Source organism: Notechis scutatus, chromosome 3 (assembly GCF_049901735.1).
Source record: "Notechis scutatus isolate UNSWTSFEM ecotype Mainland chromosome 3, rNotScu1.2, whole genome shotgun sequence".
Taxonomy (NCBI): domain Eukaryota; kingdom Metazoa; phylum Chordata; class Lepidosauria; order Squamata; family Elapidae; genus Notechis; species Notechis scutatus.
Window position 1 is genome coordinate 153,573,675 of NC_142011.1, and position 9,051 is coordinate 153,582,725.

The following is a 9,051-nucleotide window of genomic DNA, read 5'->3' on the forward strand; positions in this document are numbered from 1 at the left end:
TTCTAATGTTTCTTCTCTCGGTAATAATATGTTTTGCACCTTCAAACAAAAGAACAAACAAACAAGCTGTGAAGGGAAGCTGCTCCAAAATAATGAGAAGATCAAATTCTATGGAACAAAGTTCTGTCTGATATTGGAAGGAGTGTCTGCTTTGCTTATGTTACAGTAAAAGTTTCAAATCGGTAAAAAGGTCTGAATCACTCAATCCCATTTTATTTGAACTAGCGCTAATTAGACAGTGTATCCATGCTGAGCATGTGGCAGCCAAATTTAGATCACGATTTCCTTTCCGTCCATTTTTTAGAATATAATCACATCCAAATAAATAGTAAGGAAATGAGTCATAGGCAAATCCAGTATTTATTATAACACTGGTTAAATGAAAGCTTTTTTTTTTTTAACTAAATGGAAGCCAAAGCAGGGAGCCCCAGAAGACCTTCCAAGTGACATGGGAAGACCTGTCCCATTATCTTCCATTTCTTCTAACTCTGTGACTTTTCTATATCTGCTCTTGGCCCTACTGCTTCAAAGAATCATGGAACATGGATAGTCTCATGATGCCCTTGGATGTTTCCTCTTCTGAAGAACCAAGTTGACAAATACATCAGAAAGTGGAGACATAGATGAAGGTGAGATTACTAACAAGAGCACATTAGAAGTTGTAATCTATTCAGAAGGAAACTGTTATTTGTAACCAGTGGTGGGATTCAAAATTTTTAACAACCGGTTCTGTGGGCATGGCTTAGGTGGTAGGCGTAGCTTGGTGGTCATGTGACTGGGTGGACATGGCTTGGTGGTCATGTTACTGGCTGGGCATGGCCAACTCAACATCACTTACCTCGAGGCATGCATCTCCTCGCCTGGCCTCTCATGACTGTGGGGATGCTGCAACAGTCGTAAGTGTGAAAAATGGTCATAAGTCACTTTTTTCAGTGCTATTGTAACTTTGAATGGTCACTCCACACAAGCAGAGTACCAGCAAAGGAGGGAAAGAAACTCCAGAGACGTTCCAGAGACAAGAAGTCTAGTCTTGCCAAGAATGTAATAAGGGTTAACGGAGAGGCAGTTTCTGTAAGCAACACCATTAGGCCAGTAATTTCTTCTAACAACCAGTTCTCTGAACTACTTAGAATGTTAACAACCAGTTCTAGCGAATAGGTGTGAACTGGTAGAATCCCACCCCTGTTTGTAACTAACTATAATACAATAATCAACTGAGAGCAGGAGTTTCTAGCAGAAAAACCTTTGTCTGGTCTCAGTCATATTTGAAGCAAGTATTCCAATTTCAAGTCCAATTTTTGCTTTGAAAATATGGGGGGTTAACTCCCTCAACCCCTTACTACTCAATCTTATGAACCCTTCTCTGTGTTGGAATGTTCTATGTTAACATATTGTGAGTGTGCCTTTGCCTCTCTATACTGTTTTCTAAGCATTAGACTATATTTCTTGCAGGTGGCATGTTGGCCTAGAGGTGAAGTTCTCACCTCACAATCAGGAGGCTTTGACTTCAAGCCTAAGTAGTGGCAGATATTTCACTCTATAGGTGCAAAGAGGAAATATCTACTGTGAGCTCCACATAGACATCAGGAAGGGCATCTGGCCAGTAAATACTCAGCTCCATTCCGTCACTCTGACTCCACCCTGAGACTTTATTTCTTGCACTGCTAGATGAAATCCTGATCAGAAGCAATAGTATTACTATTCCATTCCTATTCTATATACCTTTCTGTAATCAGTGAGGAAGCAAAGTTATGATTCAGATATGGTATAGTCAGAAAAAAGAAGATAGCATAAAAGAGGGGCAGGATTTGTCCACAATTCATCACCTTCTTTATCTACCGTCCTGAAGCAGTTACTTTGCCATGCCAAATGGAGATGAAAATTATGAAAACAATGAACAGATGTTGACTGCTTCCCCTTTATAAAAATGTTGGCTTCTCTGCATAGCAAAAGCAGAAGAAAATAGACAAGAATTTTGTTGCACTAATTGCCCATTTAGTTGAAAGTGGGGTACTCACTGGCATTCTTGTGTTATAACTTTTTATGTTCCTTCTGATATGTACATTTCATCAGAGTCTTGGATTGTTGTTCCTTGAATTAACTATTAAATTAATGCCAAGGAATAAAGTCCAAAACCTAATGCAGAGTCAGTCCTGATAGAAGCAATTATTTATCAATCTTCAGCACAATCATCATTACATCTATGTAATTACATATGTCTTATGTCTCACAAACAAATTTACTTGATAATGAAAAAATTCCATCAATGTTCCTGAAGGTACCAACAAACTGTAGGGCATGCAGGAAAGATGGTATAATACATCTCATTTCACCAGAATCTGAAGTATCCAACCAATCTACCTGAGGATAGAAGTGTGTAGAACAGGGGTTTCCAACTATGACAACTTTGTGGGCTTCAACTCCAAGAATTCCCCAACCAGCAAGAAGAATCCAGTGTGTGGATAATAATGAACTATGAAAGTATATGACACTGGAGCTCCTGAGTGATAGGCAGGATATAAATCAAATAAATAAATTTAAAAAATTCTCTCTTCACACAATTATCAGTATGGGAGATTACCATAAATGTAGTTGTTTAGTATGGGATATTTCCAAGTACTTTCGGGCTTTGTCTGCCTCCAATACAGAACAGTTCAATATTTTTAGAAGCTAAAACTATCAGCAGGTTTTTGTGCTTGCCTATGTTTCATGCTTTGTTTGAGCAATCTCTTTTGAAAACATTGTTTAAAGTTTACTTTTTATTTCTGCACTATTTCATATTGGCATTAAAAGGAAAAGTAGCAGAAAATGTGCACTTCATTCAACATACTGATTAGCTTTTCTGAAAAGTTAGTTCTTTTGATAGTCAAAAATCCTGAACTCCTACTGACAACCATTCAAGTAATACAATTCTATATGACCAAAAAAATAATAGTTATAAGTAATTTTTTCTTCTCCTAGAGATAAAAGTTGATCAGTAACTGAAACCAAAGTATAATGACAATAAGTAAATAAATCCCTAGCCCCAAAGAGCTAGACTGTGAATTTCAGTACAAATGTAATATTTATCACTTAGAAGTTCCTTCACACTATTTGGTTCCTTAGTTCTACCACTAAAACTTGCCTTTAGTCTTCTGTAATTATATATATACATTATGTGGCTTATTTCATTGGGGATTTTTGTCATTTTTAAAACAATGGTTCAGGATGTCTCAATGTGGCTTAGTTCTTTGTGATTATTGTGGTTTTCCTATCACAGTTTAGAGTAAACTCAGCCAGTTGTAATTTACGCAGTAAACTATGGTTGGGTATGAGGCGTATGTCAAGCATTGGGGAAATCAGGAGTTTCAGGAAGTTCAAATGAGTATAAAGATTTATTGCAAGCTTAAGTTCTCTGCAAGAATCTGAACAATTAGTGGTCAAGGGAAATGAACAGGAAACAAGGTGGGCTGGACTGAGGTCTTTTGTGACATGGATGGACTGATGAATTATGATGTGTTTGACCCCCACCCTTGGGCTCAGCCTGGTCATCTCCTGCAGCTTAGTGTGATGTAAACTGAGGTTTCCTTTTAATTTTTCTTAATATACTGCTGTTTGCTGTTCAGATGACCAAAAGGTTCAATATACAGTAGAACCAAAACTATCATCCTATTCCTTGTACAACATGCAGTATTCCTTAAATATTTGAGAGGGAGCATTCATGTAGTCAGGGGACTTCCTTTTCTGCCAAAGAAGAATTCAGTTTTACTCCAGGATTCTACCCTACTACCATTTATTAATTTACCACAGTGCAAAAATCTCACTACCACTTTTCATCTTCTAGTTACAGTGGTCTTATTCAAGTGCTACATCTGAACAGGAAATATGAACCGTGGTAAGAAACCAGCATCATCCTTTTGAAATAGGTAAGATCAGGAAACAGGAACTGTTGGGAAGTTTGGAATGTGCCTTAAAGAGACTATTGTAATAGAATCTTGAAAGTCTGTAAATCCATCTCTAGTTCAGCTTCCATATCACAGTCAAGGCATAGTTGTTTTCCGGTTTTTATTTCATGTTTCCTAATTCTGTATCTTTTCTATAATAGCTCAACATTTTCCTCTTCTTCTGAGTTGAACGCACCTATCCTACACTACTTCCCCCTCTACCATGTACAATAGACTTACAGCTGAAATGAGCAAGTCTGAAATGAAAAACTTAGATGAAGCTGGAATATGCCCCCCTTTTTTTATTTTCCGCCACAGCAATTGGAGAGACTGAAGTAGCAAGAAGCTCCTTTCAACTGAGGACTTCTGGATGTGATTCCTTCAGTCCCCAAAATCTCTCAAAGGTTATGGAATTTGAAAACCAACATACTTATTTATAGCATTACCTTACATATTTACATTACAGCATACATAGCAAGTTGGTCTAATGGTTAAGGCACCAGGTTAGAAACTGGTATACCATGAGTTCTAGTCCTGCCTTAGCCATGAAACTAGCTGAGTGACTTGGGGCCAGCCATTCTCTCAGCTCAACTTACCTCATAGGGTTGTTGAGGTGGGGAAAATAAGGACAGTGTGTTGGATATGTTTGCCATCTTGAGTTATTCGTAAAAATAAAGGTGGGATACAAATAAATACTTGGACTGCTCTAGAATGGAGAAAGTTACAGGTAGAGTCACTAAAATCAATAACTTTGAGATGATTAACTTAAGTTCCATTGCTTTCAGTGTGATATCTTTTGTAAATTCTACAAAATTTAGATCCTATCTTGGATTTACTACATGGATGTTATGAATTGAAATTACTATAAGCCAATCCTGTGTTTCATAACAGTTTTCTATCATTTCTTTATCTTTTGAAAATCAAAATTGGCCCCTGTAAATCTGCTCTCACCACAGAAAAAATGCTTCAGAGAACCTGAATTGGATCTAAATGTCTTTAATGGGTTTTTTTTCTTTTCTCGTTCAACTTCAGTATCTCTTAAGAAATGTTAACAGGATCATTAACATAACATTTAAGCTGGGAGTAGATCTTTTTTATTAACTTTGCTGCTAAATGTGGCTTAGTAGCAGCACATTAGCAGCTGTTGAATGCTTTAACTCAATGTTATAAACACATGTTCAGAATCACTACTCAGCATTGTTTTGCTTTACAAAAGAGGTGAAATATTTTGATATGTAATTAAGATTCCTCATCAATGCTATCTTATATGATTAGTACCTCATTCTGTTAATACCAATGGTATATTGAATATGTCTTATCAATATTCAAGCAGTAAACTGTGGTCAATTAGCATTGAATAGGCATTATCTTTAAAGTTTAACAGAATTATAAACACCTTTACAGGAAACTTATTTTCTAATACTAGTATCCAGATTCCATGTATATAATAGCAATTGCTAAAAAATTCATTCTTCAGAGACCTATTCTATGGCCTCTTATAAATCACAGCTGAACCATTAGATGTGTCAGTTGTGGATTCCAGTATAATTCCAATGCTAGTTTCTCTTACAATCTTGAAACTTTTAAAAATGTTATTTCTGAATGGATTATTTTTAATGCCCAGAACCGAATTAGGAAAAATTTAACTTTACAATTCTGACTGTAATTAACATATATGTTGTATCCAAAATAAATAAAATAGACAATGCCCCCTCACAAATGTTTAGACAAATATATACCAAATATATAGATCTCATAAAAGTAAAAGACTTTGATATCAGTGAAAACAGAAATAGAAAAATTAAAATCATTATCTTCTAGAAAATTGGTTTATTGTCTAGAATAAGTGGGGAAAAAACAAGGTTTCAAGATTATTCTAGGGGGAAATTATTTATATGAAAATTGCCTCTTTTAATGTTGCTTCTCTAATATATTTTGTTCATTTCCCAGATCTTTGTGGCTACTATGCAAAAGGTAAGAGAATCTAAAAAACACAGTGAAATCAACAAGGACCTATTTTTGAAACAAATTATATGCTCAGAACATTCTGCCAAATCATGGGAATTATATTTGCACATCAATGCTCTTGCAGCTGATACAGGAACTGATATAATCAATCTACTGTATCTAGAACTGATCACCAGTCAGCTATGCTTTTCACTGCAAACCAGGATCTAATAAATAACAAATAATGTTTAATTGCTCAAAGTGTTTTTTTTTTAAGCCAAACACCACACATTACTATTGATTTCATGCCCTGAAACTAAAGAAAGATTACTTCATAGCAATCTAAACATTAGGCTGATTTCCTGAAGTAGAATTCTTCTAGTTGTATACAGATCACACACATTGGGTTTCCTAATAAATGGCAAGATTTGGGACCTATGAAATGCCATCTTTCCCCCTAAATGAGCATATAACCTTCATGCTGAGGCTTTGCCATCCAAGCAAAACATCTGTTGTAACAAAAAGGTACAGATTTACAAAGTAGCATTGTATTCCTCAAAAACTGTTTCCAATCAGTTTGTTCTACAAATATGCCACATTACTGCATCTGATAGAGGTATGGCTTCGATTACATGCACAGCGTGCCTGACATGTTTAATCCACTTTCTTTTTTTTCAAGAAAGAAGAAGACTGAAATACCCAGGGATTAATTCAAAACCTAGTGCTTTTAAACATTTTAAAACATTTTGGCTAGAGAACAATTCTAGTGAATTGAGGACAGATAGAAGCCCCACAATTTATAGCAAAGGCACTTAGATTTATATACCACTTCACAGTACTTTCTAGCCCTCTCTAAGTGGTTTATAGAGTCAGCCTATTGCTCCCAACAATCTGGGTCCCCATTTTACTCACCTCAGAAGGATAGAAGGCAGAGTCAACCTTGAGCCTGGTGGGATTTGAACTGCCAAATTGCAGGCAGCTGTCAATCAGTAGAAGTAGCCTGAAGTACTGCATTCTAACCACAGTGCCACCATGGTTCATAGGTAAATAATTAACATTATTTGAAAAAAAAAACCAATGTTAATAAAATAATAATAATGCACTAAAAGAAACATTATCCTTTCCCTCCCTTTCCTGCTTTCACAAGCAAGCATAAATTGAATTGAAAGAGAGGTTTAAACAACAAAACAAATTGTAGCAAAAAAAATCATTCTGACCCTTTAATATGTTAAAAAGCAACATCAATGTCAACAGTAGTTCAACACAACTAATCAGTGGCATTTGTAGGAAGTCACAATGACAACAGAATGATGACATGTGCATCATAATATAATCATACAAAGAATACAACTTAGTACATGAATGTATTTAGTACATAATACTACAGCATGAAACTCACATCATTGTATCAGCTATTGTGGAGTTAACGATTTGTTGGAGCTGTTTTCTACATCCAAAATGCAGATTAAGATTATTTCAAAAGAATGGTCAGATTTGCCAATTACTTAGAATGACAACAGATTTTGATGCCAATTACTTAGAATGACAACAGATTTTGATGTCAAAGTTAGCATAATGCATTAACAAAGGCAGAGGATGCTGTTATCAGAGAAGCATGGATTAAACATATGTGAGATGTCATGCTGCAGGTCACTTCTGTTTGATGTTGGAACATTATACATGTAATTATGGAATTTCCTATATCTTCCTGTTGATGCCACTAAGAGAAGCAACAATCTTCAAATGTGCAGGTATGAAGAGAGATAACCATTGGGAGCCAGATGAATAACCACCACTGTTGATGTCCTTGACTTCACATACAGCACGTCTAACCCCATAACCTATTTTCTCAAATTTCACAGGGCTTTTCTTTCCCTAGTTCACTTTCTTCTGTATTTTTACAATAGTTCAGAACAAAAAAGGCTTTGGGAAGATTGGAGATCTGGGAAGCAAGTTGGATGTGCCATGCTTGAAACCATGGACATCAGCATCAGAATATGGCAAAGGCAAGACAGGTAAAGAAAGAAAAGTAAAGGTAAAGGAGTCCCTGCAGGATTTTCTCTGCTAGTTGTAGCAGAGATTTTAGGAAATGGTGCTCATCTCCATTTCTAGGTCATTGAACACTGTCCAAAGATGTTTCCACAATCATGTCAAGTGGCTAGCATGACATCACATGCCAGTGTGGAGCATGGAGCGAAACATGGAGCGCTGTTACCTTCCCACTGAAGTGGATACCTATTTATCTACTCACTTTTGCATGGTTCGAACTGCTAGGTTGGCAGGAGCTGGAGCAAGTAATTGGTGGGAACCCTGTCTCATAACATTCAGATCTCAAATCCGGGCTGTTGGTGTTCCAGCTGACAAGCCCAGCATCTCAACCACATCAGATTGCCTTAAATAAAAAGAAAGAAAAAAGACATTAGGAAAATCAGGATAGGCAAGCTGGTTGAATAGCTGTTGCTGCTATTAATTTTGGCTTCTAGAATAGTATAGCCAGCTAAGCCTCCCACCACAACTTTCCCAAAGTCTTCCCTTCTTCCCACTTGTCCATCACTACCAATACAAAGTTGTGGCATTAGCCTGACCAATAAAATAGTCTGCTGGAGATGATTGCTAAGGAATGTAAATGTGCAGCTTTTGGTTAATCTTCTTATTACTATGTACCTCTTGCTGTTCAGCAGCTGCTTAAATTGTTTTATTTTATTTTTTTATGACTTATATCCAGTTTAGTTCCTTCTCTCTAGTATATATTCTCTCTCTCTCTGTATATTAAACTTTCTTTGATATTGCTTTTTTATTTAACTTCTTAGAAGTTGGTTTTGAAATTTTGCCTTGAAAGATGGTGTATAAATCAACATCTTATAAAAATCCCATAATAACTGGACTGGGAAAACAAATAGGAATTATTACTTGAGACTTCATCCTGCTTCGGAGTTCCATTCTTGGATTTATTTTTTTTAAAAGTCCCTGAGTAAATTAGAGAAGTGAGCACTGTCTTTCTCAAATCTGTGTGGGTTTCAGGGGTGGGGGATAGCTATAATATCCAATTCAGGAAACAAAAAATCAATATTATCTGCTAGTTTTGGAATTATTGGGAATTCCCTAGGTATGTAATAGAGGCAAAAGCTATGAAATAGGGGGAAATGAATATATCACATCTGGAGAATGTGACTCTTTTCTA

At 36.2% G+C, this 9,051-nt stretch overlaps 1 long non-coding RNA gene across 1 annotated transcript; it reads left to right on the forward strand.

Annotated features, from left to right (window-relative positions):
* Nucleotides 1-516: 516 nt before the first annotated feature.
* LOC148131442 (uncharacterized) lies at nt 517-8,554 on the forward strand. The gene is made up of 4 exons (XR_015748371.1): nt 517-629; nt 3,824-3,905; nt 5,874-5,897; nt 7,778-8,554. It is a non-coding gene; the product is annotated as an uncharacterized LOC148131442 (long non-coding RNA).
* The last annotated feature ends 497 nt before the right edge of the window (nt 8,555-9,051 follow it).